Source organism: Anabrus simplex, chromosome 2 (assembly GCF_040414725.1).
Source record: "Anabrus simplex isolate iqAnaSimp1 chromosome 2, ASM4041472v1, whole genome shotgun sequence".
Lineage (NCBI taxonomy): Eukaryota > Metazoa > Arthropoda > Insecta > Orthoptera > Tettigoniidae > Anabrus > Anabrus simplex.
Window position 1 is genome coordinate 1,060,312,064 of NC_090266.1, and position 15,157 is coordinate 1,060,327,220.

General features: G+C 40.4%; 1 protein-coding gene across 2 annotated transcripts in view; it reads left to right on the forward strand.

The window, feature by feature from the left end:
- Positions 1–15,157, forward strand: part of LOC136863282 (uncharacterized) — a 167,581-nt gene that overhangs the window by 14,482 nt on the left and 137,942 nt on the right. Inside the window, exon 1 of one of the 2 annotated variants that reach the window (XM_067139667.2) lies at positions 7,732–7,802. The exons of the other annotated variant lie outside the window; for it this stretch is intronic. The gene's annotated coding sequence lies outside the window, so the exon portion shown is untranslated. Of the gene's footprint in view, positions 1–7,731; positions 7,803–15,157 lie in introns of those variants that run through there. 2 annotated transcript variants of the gene reach the window in all.

Here is a 15,157-nt window from a genome sequence, read left to right on the forward strand (position 1 = left end):
CATTTTAAGTGAGTGCACGATGTGCCATCTTAACTGCAAGGGATGTCTGTGGTTCCGAGTGAGACTGTAGGTTCATGTCATGTTACGTCTGTATAATACCTTGTTGTAAAGAGCTTGAGAAGTAGCCTGTTAATTGACCTCAAGTAATTGAATAGTGTTTTAGTCGCAGTGATAATGTTATTGGTTGCATTTAGCCATATTTCGTTTCGTTTTAATTTCGTGTTGGTGTTAGAATTTTCCTGTAGGAAATAACGCACCCCACATTGTAAGCTCGAGCGAACTGAGGGAACCACTGGTTAGGTTCTTTGATGGGTCTGAGAATGAATGACATTTATTGACTATTTGAGTTGTTACTTGGTTGTGACATGGGAGGTGTTTCTGATCCTCAATTTTTCTGTTTACGTCAAATGTACTTAGAGTTTGGAATGAACACGGTTTTCGTTTAATACACCGTGTGTTGAGGTCACTAGTTAACTTAGCAACATTATTTCACCGAGTGAACACACAATTACAACCAGACTGATCCGTCAGTGCTGTAAAGATTTTTCATTTGTGTTTAATGTTAAGATAGGTTTTTTGATAAGCGTTATTGTAGGGTTTGGGATACGACCGAATATTTACATATTCGGATTTGAGTTTATTTTGATATCGACATTCATAGGTAGTATTACTGTTTGAAGTGGTGGACTAGGTCTAGGAAAGTGAGTTAGTGGGACTCAGTATATGGTCATGTTTCGGCTTCGCTTGCTTACTAGCAGTGAAATGCCTCCATAGTAGTGTCGCACTAGCCAGCGTAAATGTAAGGGTCATTTTACATGAAAACCCAGCTAACGAAGACTAGTCCCGATAACTAAGCTACGGATATTCAAGTTAGTTGTTTGTTCTTTTCATATTTTATGTTTTCTACGAGATTTTATTGTGAGGATTGATGATAGTTGTGCATTGCTATTGACATTTATTTGATTGCTTGGACATTGTGAATGCGGGTTCGATTCACCAGCTGTTGCTCATTATTTTATTTTCTTCGCGCGTGTGAGATTATCTTATTTTTTAGTTTGATTTAGTTCGTTAATAGTAGATTAAGGAGACAAACTTAGTTAGACAGACCTGTTGTAAAATTTAAGAAATAACGAGATTCACGTATTTCATTTGTTTTTCAACGATCCGCGTGCTTGTAATTGAAAAGTTTCAATGACATTAATTTCACATAACCAGAAAGTTGACTGATTAATATTTTTTCAAGTGAGTTGCACTTTATTCTAACTTATTTTTTGTTTGGCGTTCCTTCTGAACGTGTTGTTAATTACATATTTCTGTAGCTTCATTTTGTTCCTTCTGAACATGTTAAGTGAAATAATTTATTGATCATTTGTTGGTTCCATCTGAACAAATTTCTTGATAATGCGTATTTGAGCATTGGTTGAACAGTAGCTTAAGAGTGTCCTGTGGTGGCATCAGATGGTGCGATTTTCTTCTATTTTCTTAGTCATTGCAACTAAACTTTTAAAAGCAACAAGTTTTGCAATAAACAATTTATAACAGGTCCAACGTAACCGGAGGTTAGTTTGGTTCGATTAAGGATTCACTCGATGGCTGTATGATATCCTGCGTTGGTATTTATAATCGGTGGACAACCTCAATTAAATGTAAATTAGGAGTTCAGCTGTGAGAGCCAGATTTTCTACAGATCGTGTAGATTAACCCACAGTTCTTGGTGTGGAATATGAGTTCCCGATTTTCGGGTTTTCTTTATGGTGTTTCGTCCCTACATTTCCAATATACATTGTTCAGATCCATGGATAAATGGTTAGCGTGCTGGCCTTCAGTCAGGGGAGCCTGGGTTTGATTCCGGGCAGGGTCAGGAATTTTAACCATCATTGGTTAATTTCGCTGGCACGGGGGCTGGGTGTATGTGTCGTCTTCATCATCGTTCCATCCTCATCACGACGCACAGGTCGCCTACGGGCGTCAAATCAAAAGACCTGCATCTGGCGAGCCGAACATGACCTCGGACACTCCCGGCACTAAAAGCCATACGCCATTTCATTTCATTTTCAATTATATATTTAAGAAAGATTGTGACGATTTAATGTATTTGTTTCAGCTATTTAAGCATTATTATAGATATATGACTGTTACAACGTTACTGCCGGAGCAGGTGTAGGAGGTGACCGACGATCGACGTGTGACCAAAGGGTTCAGTATAAACATATAAACAGTTCCAAATTTCGTTTATGAGCAGTGTTGGCTGCGGGGATCAGGTTAGCTAAACACTTGCATTTGGTATGTAGTGGGTTCAAACCCCACTGTCGGCAGTCCTGAAGATGGTTTTCCGTGCTTTCTCATCTTCACAGCGGCAAATGCTGAAGCTGCACCTTACTTAATGCCAGGACCACTTCCTTCACAATCCTAATATTTTGCCGTGCTTACGTTACCGAAAATCTTCCATGAGTTAGTGAGACCTTAAACCACTAGCTTAACAGTAATCCAGCCTCTTGACTGAATGGTCAGCGTAGTGACCTTCGATTCCAAGGGCTCCAAGTTCGATTTCCGCCCAGACTGCTGATTTTAACTGCGTGTGTTTAATTCCTCGAGCTCGTTCGTTTTAACGTACAATGTCTTCGTCTACACACAACACACCACACTACTACCCACTCATGTATTCATCCCTCGACATAGAGTTGGCATGAGGAAGGGCATCTTGGTATGAAACTGGGCTAAATTCACACAAAGTGAGGACCCCAACAGATTAGGAGAAAGGCGAGGAATAAATAATAATAATAATAATAATAATAATAATAATAATAATAATAATAATAATAATAATAATAATAATAATAATAATAATAATAATAATAATAATAATAATAATAATTGGACTCCTCAGCTGTAGAGAAGGCAACCTATCTAGGGGAAGAAACCCCTCAAACAAAACCAGCCTTGCAACGTCTGACCCGCAGTGGGTGGCTGCAAACAGCGTCTGCATCCCATGTTAGGGGAGGCTGAAATATCAGACCTGTCTGTAAGTATAAAAGGCACACCCGTCAAAGATGGAGACACGAAGTAAAACGAGAGCCTCCGAGGAAAGGTCGCTGCCTTGGGAACACCAGGGCACATCTGAAGCCGGTGCTGGTTGTGACAGCAGACGATCAATCGGTGGTAAAGAGCTGAAAAGGCGGCCCTTGACCGGGCAAGATCCCGAAAAATCTACAGTCGACGCGAGTTTGAACAGCCCCCTCAACAACTCCACAAACTGCACCAGCTACGCGTGTTTCAACTGCAGATGAGCAGTTGGCCACTCATGATGATAAAAAGTAGAGCAACTCATTAAGTGGGCTAGTGAAATGATTTAAGACGTAATGCGTTGTTTTTATCAGTCTACGAATGTGGAAGGAGAGAAAAGAGGTTACACGAAAAGATATCCTTTGTTCATTAGACTGTGTCCCCATCTTAGCAACATTGTGACAGAACAAACCTTGGTCGACCGGAAAAGAGCAATCATCACTAACAATCGTCTCAAAAGTACTGTACTGACTGCTTTCGAGAACGACTTTGTCAAGGAATTATATAGAGAGAATGATGACGATGAACCTCAAATAATGAACCAAGATGTGTCATCTGTACTTCATGGTCGTGAAAGAAGCCTGAAAACTCCTCAAAATTTCCAAGAACTAAAAAGCAATTTTTAGACTGTATAGATTGAATTCAAAGGTAATGACTGATCCGACGGCCAGAAATCTACTCCCCAAGCTCTGAGTAAGTAAACGACTGAGAGAACTCGTTGAACATCTGAATGTGCACATACTACTGCAGCACATCCAAGAATGTCACTCCCTTGAAGTGCTCAATTGTGCCGTCTACTGCGTTGGTGCTGTAGTCATTACATCCTTGGGACTAAAGATACAGCCTCAGAAAACTCCACCGAGCAGGATGCTCCGTGGATGAGAAGAATCTATGAAAAGGTGGAGACTATCAGGGTCAACATAGGACGTCTCTCTCAGTCAGAAAGAACATCAACAGATCAAAGAAACTGGTGAAAGAAGTCAAGAAAATCATTCGACCACTCAAAATGCGGGAGCTAACCCCCGACAAACTGACAGACATCACTGATCTTAATATCCAACGACTGACAGTGATTTCTGGTAGACTGCGAAGATACAGAGAAAGTTTAAGGAGGCAGAAAGTAAAACAAGATCTTCCAGACCGACGAGAAAGCATTCTGTACATCTCTGTTGACCAAAAGTAAAGAAACGGAAAATCAAGTTCCAAATTACCACAAAGTTGAAAAATTCTTTTCAGTCATCTGGGGAAATCCTGAAAGCTATCAAAGGGATGCTTCTTGGCTGGATAATGAAAAACCGAGATCTCAGACCATCAATGCCATGCCAAGTGTGATAATAACATCCGAGGAATTGAAAGAGTGCCTCCAGGAACTAGCGAACTGGAAATCGCCAGGTCCAGATGGAGTGCATATTTACTGGTATAAAGTCCTCATGCCTTTGCTGGTGAGATGTAGTGTTTACAGTGCACTATGTCTTCTGGCATGGGCTATATCAAATTTGTTACTTTCATTGACCTGTCTCAGTCTCCTCCTTGGCTTTGACAATTTGAAAGTGACTGAAGTATGGGTGATGCTATCAATACCATTGCTTATGCAGCCAGTCCCTGTTATGAATGGTGTGAAGATATCGCTCATAGGGTCAGTTGGTGCATGCATTTCAGTGGGCTTGGCAGACTGATATGTAATAGCAGCGGCTGGCTCGGTGAGGAAAGCAACGGGAAACTACCTCACTCCTCATTTCCCTAGTACGCCTCTTCAGTGACGCCTAGGCTATTTTTGACAGCTGTTGGCGGAGCTGCAGAGGATCAAACCAGCCTTCGGGCTGAATACCCAACGTACAACATACATAAAGTCCTCACAAGCACTCATCAAGTGCTATGCAGTCATCTAGAACATCTCCTTGAGAACCCAGAAGGTGCATCAGACTTCTTAACAAAAGGTATCACCTACTTGCTCCCTATGAACGAAGATACCAATAATCCCTCCGAGTATAGACCAATCACCTGCCTGCCAACACTGTTCAAGATATCCATACTGGCCACCAAAACCTACAATCACTGCCTAAATGCTGGAATCCTGACAGAAGAACAAAAATGCTGCTACAAGAATTTCTGTTCATGTTATTTGTTCGGGGCGTCGACCCATGTGGATCTTTTGTACCTACTGGCACCATATTGTATGAACTTGCGTGTAATTGGAATGGCGGTAGTGTGGAATGTTGTGTGTGAGGAAAGGAAGATTAAGGACGTCACAAACACCCAGTCCACAGGCCAGGGATATTAATCATTACAATTTAAAACTCCTGACCCGGCCGGGAATCGAACCCGGGGCCGCCTGGTGACAGGCGGACGCGTTGCCCCCTACACCGCGGGGCCAGACTGCTACAAGAAATACAAAAGGTGCAAAAACCAACTTATAATATTGACAGTGTGGTAATTGTTGAAGCCACCCACAGGATGAAAAATCTCCACATGGCCTATATTGACTATAATACGGTTATCGATTCAGTGTCACATGATTTCCTCGTGGAAGTTCTCAGAACGTGCAAAGCACAAGGGAATTCCAGGGGACAAATTGGCGGCAAATATTGATTTATAGGAAGAGGATTTAGGGACTGTAATAATTTATCAAGGGAAGTGTTCGATCAATTTCTAAGTTATTTGAAAAATTTTAAGAAGAAGCCAGGTAAACGATTAATTGATAGGGAATATGTCCGCGTCTGTGGTGTAGTGGCTAGTGTGATTAGCTGCCACCCCCGGAGACCCGGGTTCGATTCCCGGCTGTGCAACGAAATTTGAAAAGTGGTAGAGGGCTGGAACGGGGTCCATTCAGCCTCGGGAGGTCAACTGAGTAGAGATGGATTCGATTCTCACCTCAGCCATCCTGGAAGTGGTTTTCTGTGGTTTCCCACTTCTCCTCCAGACAAATGCCGGGATGGTACCTAACTTAAGGCCACGGCCGCTTCCTTCCCTCTTCCTTGTCTATCCCTTCCAATCTTCCCATTCCCCCGCAAGGCCCCTGTTCATCATAGCAGGTGAGGCCGCCTGGGTGAGGTACTGGTCATCCTCCCCAGTTGTATCCCAGACCCAGAGTCTGAAGCTCTGCCCTTGAGGCGGTAGAGATGGGATCCCTCGCTGAGTCCGAGGGGAAAACCAACCCTGGAGGGTAAGCAGATTAAGAAAGAAAGAAAGAAAGAAATAATATGCCACCTGGATAACAGCCCTAAATGCATGTCAATGATGACTGATTTATTTATTTATTTCATTTATTTATTTATTTATTTATTTATTTATTTATTTATTTATTTATTTATTTATTTATTTACTTTTGTATTTATGATTGATTGATTGATTGATTGATTGATTGATTGATTGATTGATTGATTGATTGATTGATTGATTGATTGATTGATTGATTGATTGATTGATTGATTGATTGATTGATTGATTGATTGATTGATTGATTGATTGATTGATTGATTGATTGATTGATTGATTGATTGATTGATTGACAAGCGATCGACTGCTTTGGGTTTCGTGTCTTCAACCTTGAGCATTATCTGCGTTACCTAGTTGGTTAAGACAGAGAGTGTAGGGTAGCACAGATGGGTAGAGAGTAGAGGAATAATGACCAGTTGCGGGCGGAAAAATAGTTAATTGACTCACGTATCTCTGTCTGCTCCACTATTTTGTTGTCAATTTTAAAAAGTAATGTTATTGGTTTTATGTCTCACTAACTGCATTTTTATGGTTTTTGGAGAAGCTGAGGTGCTGGAATTTTGATCCTCAAGAGTTCCTGTGCGTGCCAGTAAATATACCGACACGAGTCTGACGTATTTGAGCGCCTTCAAATACAACCGGACTGAGCCAGGATCGAACCTGTTAGGATGGATTCAGAAGGCTAGCGCTCGACCGTTTCAGCTACTCAATCCGGCGAGAGAGAGAGAGAGAGAGAGAGAGAGAGAGTGTGTAGGATTGTACAGATGGGAAGCGAGCAGGGGAATAATTACCAGTTGCGAGTGGAAAAGTAGTTAACTGGCTCACATACCTCTGTCTGCTGCACATATCACAATGTCTTTAGATTTGAGACAGTTAAAGTAAGGCAGCATTTGCAACCCAATCGATATCCTGGATCAATTTCACGTACCGGGGTGAATCGAGGTGGCATTCGTTGTAGTGATAGGAAAGCCCATGTAATATAGGCGGGAATACATGGCATTAATTTTTGAGAATAGGTGGCAGATAAATAGGTGCACGGAAATGCCATTGGTGTCAAGTAAAAGAAACGAGGGAGACAAATTCGTTTAACTACTAAATAAAACATTGGCTATATACTGTGAAACTAAGGAAGAAAGATGGTGGTAATAAAGTCGTCTGCAGCGCCACACAATACATTATCTGAGCTCACGAGCACTCTATTAACAATACCTTTTGTCCCATCTTTTATCTATCGCGTACAACTGGCTATTTGAATGACCATACACTTGTGAACTTCGGGATGCATGATGAGATTCACCATTTAATCAATAGGAAAGCCGAGTGGATCCGAACAGCAGCGAGCGAGCGGTGCAGCCCTGGCGCTCAGGGCGATAACAACTCGAAAATGGCGAGTAGAGTTTGATGTGCACGCCGTTGGTTTGTTTTGCCTGCAGCACGAAGTTTGAGGACCACCGAAGGTATACGAGCCCGCTAATTTATACCGATGACAACCATGAAGTGAGGTGAACTCTGATTACTCATGGGTAAGTTGAAAATGAAACATTGCGATTAGATTTATCATTTCAAAATAATGTAATGTTTTGACATTTCAAAATATTGATGTACTTAGTACGAGGCGTGAGGTAGTGTCTAAAGATAGCTCTATGAAAATGCATCCGTGAGAATACTTGAGAGGTTAGAATGTATCACAATCAAACATTGTTTTTTAATTTTGTGAATCATTTTAATCTGCTGATAATGATTACGGATGAACAAATGATTTCGTTAAGTAAAGTGGATTCTTAATATCTTCTCCAAAATGCAAGTGATTGTTGACTCTCATCGGTCATAGAGTTAGGATGTCATGATTAAATTTGTTTTAAAATTTAATTTTGAAGTCGTTATAGTTACTATATCACGTGATGTAAACGAACAGCCGCTTTGCTATCATATGATGGTGTATAGATTCGACCCCGTTCTGGGACTGTAGCTTCTCGTATGCAGTGCAAATCAATTTGCAGCATATACGGTATGGAAGATAATTTCACAGAGATTTTATTGAAGCTTTTTAGGTGAACGAAGTAGTACTCTTGAATTGAAAGACTGAGCCGAAATCAAGGATTGCATACAGAATATAACTGTAGTCTTCACTCTTTCGTGAGATAGAGATACATTGAAGTCTGTGCACATAGCAACGGGATGAATGAGCAAAAGTGAGACAATACTGTGATACAGTACATGAAATTGCGAGTTTTAATGCCTATTCGAAAATAATAGGTACCGGTACTTAAAATATGATTTCGTAAGTTAACATATAGAATGACCATTTTCCTACCCAGGTAACGTTTATTTCGTAAAAGGAATTAACTAATCGAGCTGTCATCAGTAATATAGAAGTTCATGTATCAAAATAAGGATTAAGACAAACGCACACAATGACGGAGGTAGAACAAGTGAGTGAATGGGGGTGATTTCTCGGGTGCGACAATGTGTTCACCAGGCTACTGCATTGTTTATCCCCGCCAATGCCGGAAGGAATTATAACAATGTAGTTAAATGACAATTTTTATTGTGATCGTGGGTGTTGTATTCTCGGGGACTATGACGAACGTGGCAATCATGTCAGCGACTGATATCTGATAGTCTGTGGTATTTAGATGTATTTACTGGTGTGTAAACTTATTCTCAAGATGAACTTGGGATTTAGAAAAGCCCCGGCCTTGAAATAAGATGCAATTCCATAATTTTCTCGAATTTGTGTGAGATGACTTTAAGAAACGTCATAGTGCTGGTATTTGAACACAGCCATAGGAATGCAGCATGCCCTAATTCTACTGAGCTTGTTGCTCAAGCTATGGCTGGGTTTACTCATGAGTAGTTCAAGAAATGTCTTGGATCAACGGTAGGTACGTATTAGTCAGGGAGAGAATAACTGAAATTATTTTTCTATTTCGGTTTTCTCAGTTTTAATAACACGCCGTTTTATCTAGATATCGTTATTGTTGTTTGCTTCTTGTGTTAAGCAGTAATCAGTAGCTACAGCATATTCATGTGATATATTAGGGATGTGTAGAATGTGTTGTTTGAATATAGGCTATTTACAGCGCATTTATACATGGTTAAACTGAAAGTAACGCTTGAGGAAGTCACCATTCTATGCTTGCGTGAAGGAAGTAAACGAATGCAGAGGAAAATTCTTATCAGATTGTCTTTTGTTATTTACATTTGTTGGGAAACGAACAATAGAGTGGCACATTAAAGCTCCCGAGTTCAACGAGGAAATATGAAACTTTATATATCCCGACGGATTTCCAGTGCAATTTCGCTTTTGTGTTTAGTAGGTTCATCAACATTTTTGAAAGTGAGAATACATGGATGTGTCAAGTTAAAAACGTGAAATTCGTTGGCTTGTAGGTTGGAACATATTGGAAAGCATTTAATTTTCTGATCTTATTTCTTATCAAGTGATCATTTAGCCGTGGCGAGGGTCTGTAATCAATCAATCAGTCAGTCAATCAGTAAATCAATCAATCATCACTGATCTACATTTAGGGCAGTCACCCAGGTGGCAGATTCCCTATCAATAAATGTGTTTATTATCATAGCTAAATTTCACAAATTCGCTAGTCGTCTCCTCTATCTGGACATTATACTTATACTCAACTATCTTTACACACCGCTGAGTGAATACTTCTGCCTTCTGTAATCCTCACATGTAGCTCCACGTGTTCATTATTGATTCCTGGATTGTCCTTCTTGGAACCAGTTTCTGCCTTAAAGGACCAGCATATATCCTACAATGTTTCACTAAAATTTGTATAATAATTTCGTGTGGCTATTTCTAGCCGAGTGCAGCCCTTGTAAGGCAGACCCTCCGATGAGGGTGGGCGGCATCTGCCATGTTTAGGTAACTGTGTGGTGTGTGAGTTGCAGGGATGTTGGGGACAGCACAAACGCCCAGCCCCCGGGCCACTGGAATTAATTAATGAATGTTAAAATCCCAGACCCGGACGGGAATCGAACCCGGGACCCTCTGAACCGAAGGCCAGTACGCTGACCATTCAGCCAACGAGTCGGACACTAAAATTTGTATAACTGCCGATTATGCTCGCCATGATATTATCCTTAGATGACTTCTTCGCTTGATTCAATTTCCTAGTATGTGCCTTCAGTTTCTCATTACTTCCACAACAATTTCTAACTCAAAAGTCAGTTTCATTCCAACCTGCACCTCCTTCTTAGACTCTTTAGAATATAGGGGATCTTTACCATTCCTTTGCACCTTTAAAGGTATATATCTGTTTCCGCATTCCTCAACAATTGCTTTAAACTTATCCCATTGACTATTACATTCCTGTTTACCATTTTCCGGTGGTCATAATTACATTTTAAGCACTCGTTCATCCCTGTATTGTCAACCATATGGTTCTGCCTAACAGTCTCACTTTTACAACCTTCCTTTCTTTCGCATTAATTTTTAACTACGATGGAAACAGCTTCGTGATCACTTCTGCCATCTATTACTTCAGTTTCCTTATAGAGCTCATCTAGTTTTACCAGCACCATGTCCAGAATATTCTTCTCTCTCGTTGGCTCCATCACTTCCTGATTGAGATGTCCTTCCCAGGTTATTTTATGTACCATCTGTCTGTCATGCTTCCTGCCATTCGAATTTCCTTTCCAATTGACATTTGATCAATTGAAATCACTCCTTTCCCGCATAGCTGATTATCTTATCAAATAGTTCCGTATCAGCGTCAGCGCCACGCTTTCTAGGTCTGTACTTCCCAAGACATCACGTTGCCCATTATGTTTAGAGATGAGCCTTACACCTAGAATTTCATGTTTCTCATCCGTAACTTTTTCGTAGCTTACAAATTATTCTTTCGCATCTACTGTTCCTATGCTGTGTCTACGATAAACCCTCCTGTTTCGTAAGAACATTTCCGCATCCATAATATCACTTCTCAGCCATGTTTCAACTCCTATTACAATATCTGATAAATATATATCTATTAAATTACTTAATTCTATTCCTTTATTTACAGAACTTTTACGGTTTATCACTAACATTTTTATGACATCCTTATTTGAGTTCCAGATCCCTGTACTCTTTATCACCGCTCCCTAGTATACCTTGTTTCTCTGAATGTATCTCCTTATAACAATTCTAAACAAACCTCCTAACTGCGGCTTAGGTGAACCATCTGAGCGCAAATCCCTACATCCTACCTACCCTTAGGATCTATACATCTCACTCCCATTTTCCCACATACCCACTCCATAGTCTCATTTAAATCGCCCATCACTTTCCTGTCAGTAACCCCCTACATATTATTGCATTGATAACAAACCCCGCTCCCTTAAATTTCTCCCGTGCTGTATTAATCATATTTCTCCCATCCCCAACTATGTTGGTACTTTTTTGATATTTTTTGATATCTTTTCGCCTTACATTGTTGGTACCAACGTGAAAAACGACCAACTTCTCCTTACCCTCCTCCTTCTCTTCTACTTTCCTAAATATCTGCCGTAACCTAATTCCTAAATAACACTCTAGCCTGATTCCCTTTCCTTCAAACCGTTTCCCCACATGTCTAACAATGGAGCTCATCATGACCAGAGTCTCAACCCCACCAATTTCATTTGATCCTCTCCCCTTTTGTTCTACCTATCTTTCCTGACGGCTGCCGAACCTACTTCCTCCTCCCTGTTCTGCCTCCCATGGCACGGTTCCACCTCCTTTTTCCCTATCATCTACTCTACATTTCCTTGTTCTACCTTTCCTCCTACTTCTCCCCTCCTCTGCAACAGTTCCCTGTTTCTCATCTTCCCTCTGCTGTACTACCTGCAGTGACTCATACCGATTTGTCACTGAATAGAGAGAGCCCTTTGTTCTCAATTTCCTTCTCCTTAAAACATTAGCCCACCTGTTTTCTAGAACTTCCTCTTTTCCTTTCCGTCCGTCTTGTAAACCTGCCGTATGCTGTACATTGTTTGAGGGAGACCTACTTTCTTTCCTGTCCTCCGTGATATTCCTAATTATATCTCTCAAACTCTCTAACTCCCTCCCCATATTCCTTAATGCCTGCTAATCCCTTCACCTGCATTCCTTAGCCATTCTTTACGGAAAAATAAAAAAAGTCAGCAAAAATAATGTAACGTATTCTGTGAATAAAAATATCAAAGATAGGAAACATTGTCTAGGATATTAACACGAGGATCACACGACAAGAAAGTAATATATTATCTAATAAAATAACTACAATAATACTACATAGGGTTATTGCATTTTTATTGTTTTATCCTACTACGCGCTAACAGAAGTGGAAACTGCCGTTAATTACTGAATATCGAAAGGAATAATCAAGAATTACACAACAGTAAAGAACGCAAGTAAGATACTGCTGTATCTAATAAAATAACTAAACTGCAATTCTAAACTGCACTTAAGAGTACCTTAATCTTAACAAGTTAACGGAAATAATAGAAATGTGGAATTGAGATGACGATGACGATGATGATGATGATGATGGTGGTGACGACGACGAGAATGCAGAGCGTGACCCTAGAGAGGAGACTAGTAAACCAAGCTTGTAGTTTTAGAATGCATAGCTGTTGATGTAGTGATCAATTCAGTGTATATTTTGTGTGTATATGAATCCATTTTAATGATATGTAAATATAATGATTATATTTGAGTGTGTATGTGGGGTTATAATGAGTAATGTGGCCATATCCTTTAAAGCTAGAAACGAGGCACTTCCTAAAACTGAGAACATTGCAACCTGAACCTCGCCTTAATAGTATAGCATTATGTACAGTCACAAAAAAGAAAATATATATATATATATATGAACACGTGTTATTATGTAGTATGTACATGGTCTTTTGCCTAATTTGGCCGGAATAATGAAGTAAGAGTGTACCGAGCAAGTGGCCATGCGGTTAGGGTCGCGCAGCTGTGAGCTTGCATTCGGGAGATAGTGGGTTCGAACCCCACTGTCGGCAGCCCTGAAGATGTTTTTCCGTGGTTTCCCATTTTCACACCAGGCAAATGCTGGGGCTGTACCATAATGAAGGCCACGGCCGCTACCTTCCTAATCTCCCACCCTTCCGTCGCCGAAAACCTTCGATGTGTTAGTGCGACGTTAAACAAATAGCAAACAAATAAAAAGAGTTTCGGGACGGGGCGGTAGTAGTTCCTGCGTTCTTATATTTGGTTGAATTCAGGCGTTGTTCAATGTCACTCTTTCCGCCACGGAACGCAAAACTCGATGTTACGAACGGTACAACGAACAGCAGAAATGGTCCGCGTTTTCTTTATGAATATGTACCTTCGATAGAAAGTAAGTATTTATTGACTTATGGATCCTTACCAAGAGTTAAATTTTATTAAAATCACTATAAATTCTAAGACCTAAGACGCTTACCTTTCTTCAGTTAAGCTTCTTGGATGAATGGTCAGAATAGTGGCCTTCAGTTCAGAGTACGCCGGGTTGAATTCCTAGCGGGGTCTAATGGTTAATTCCCTTGGCTTGGCTTGGCCTGGCTTGGCTTGGGGATTGGGTGCTTTTGTATTCCCAAACATTATTGCAGCTTATACACCACACACATCACTCTCTTCCACCGCACCAACATATTGGTTTTCCATCAGCGGCAGAAGTCCACGCTCTTCGGAGGGTCTGCCGTACAATGTTTGCTACAAAATAGCAATAGCTTCAAGAAATTATTATTATTATTATTATTATTATTATTATTATTATTATTATTATTATTATTATTATTATTATTATTATTATTGAGCCTCCGTGGCTCAGACGGCAGCGCGTCGGCCTCTCACCGCTGGATACGGTGGTTCAAATCCCGGTGACTCCATGCGAGATTTGTGCTGGACAAAGCGGAGGCGGGACAGGTTTTTCTCCGGCTACTCCGGTTTTCCCTGTCATCTTTCATTCCAGCAACACTCTCCATTATCATTTCATAGCATTTATCACTCATTAATACATCACCTTGGGAGTGGCGACCCCATTGTAATAACAGCCTATATAAGTTTCATTCATTACATCCCTGACCCGGTCAAAGACTGGAAAACAGGTTGTAGGTTTTTTCATTATTATTATTATTATTATTATTATTATTATTATTATTATTATTATTATTATTATTATTATTATTATAACACCTTTCTTGCAGAAGTAAACACACACTTGCGTTTAGACATTTTGAATCTTTTATCACGTAACCGCAACAACACAACAGACTCCAAATATCGCTACTGGGATGCTCGCTTTCAAAGGGGCAAAACATCCAGGTCATCGGCCCAGAGAATGAACAGAAACCGAAATAAAGCTAGGGAAACAAATGAGCGCAGCAAAACTATCTTAACATAGACAGGTTAATTGTATACATTAAAACAGAGAATAAATGGTCCGTTTTAACAAAACGGAAGGAAAAGGCGTCTCAGGAAACCTATCGTGACAGCGTGACAACAGGTTGAAAACTGGTACTGTTCCATTCAAAATGGGACGTCCGGTCACTTTATAATAAGGAAAATTCTTGCAGGAAGCAATGATTAAAGCGAAATTAAATCAGTCACTACTGATCTGCATTTAGGACAGTCGCCCAGGTTGGTAGATTCCCTATCTGTTGTTTTCATAGCCTTTTCTTAAATGATTGCAAAGAAATTGGAAATTTATTGAACATCTCCCTTGGTAAGTTACTCCAATCCCTAACTCCCCTTCCTATAAACAAATATTTGCCCCAATTTGTCCTCTTGAACTCCATCTTTATCTTCATACTGTGATCTTTCCTACTTTTAAAGACACAACTCAAACGTATTCGTCTACTGATAAAATTCCACGCCATCTCTCCCCTGACAGCTCGGAACATACTACTT